General features: G+C 45.0%; 1 protein-coding gene across 2 annotated transcripts in view; it reads right to left on the bottom strand.

Moving 5' to 3' along the window:
* LOC119585707 (forkhead box protein P1-like) overlaps positions 1-298 on the bottom strand; it is a gene marked incomplete at its 5' end in the record, with an annotated part of 71,485 nt that overhangs the window by 43,557 nt on the left and 27,630 nt on the right.

Raw genomic sequence — 298 nt, 5'->3', positions numbered from 1 at the left:
GAAAGATACGGATTATCATGTGTTCGCTAGAAACACGCACACATAAAGAAGTGTGTAATGAATTAATATCATTGGGGGAAATCAAATAAGTACGTGTGTAGTGATAAATCACTTTCCTGGATCTTTAGTTCATGAATAAAATTAGCGCCATGATTCACCTACGCGCAGTAGTAGTCCTTTTCCCTCCCTCACACGCAGCGTCGGTCTTCCCTCTACTGCATGATCTGTTCACATGCAAGTCTGGCGCCCCACCCACATCACCTCCACCTGCTTGCTACTTTGACACCCGCTCATAACG

The sequence above is a fragment of the Penaeus monodon genome, chromosome 20 (assembly GCF_015228065.2).
Source record: "Penaeus monodon isolate SGIC_2016 chromosome 20, NSTDA_Pmon_1, whole genome shotgun sequence".
Classification (NCBI taxonomy): Eukaryota; Metazoa; Arthropoda; class Malacostraca; order Decapoda; family Penaeidae; genus Penaeus; species Penaeus monodon.
This window is presented reverse-complemented; position numbering and strand designations above follow the sequence as displayed.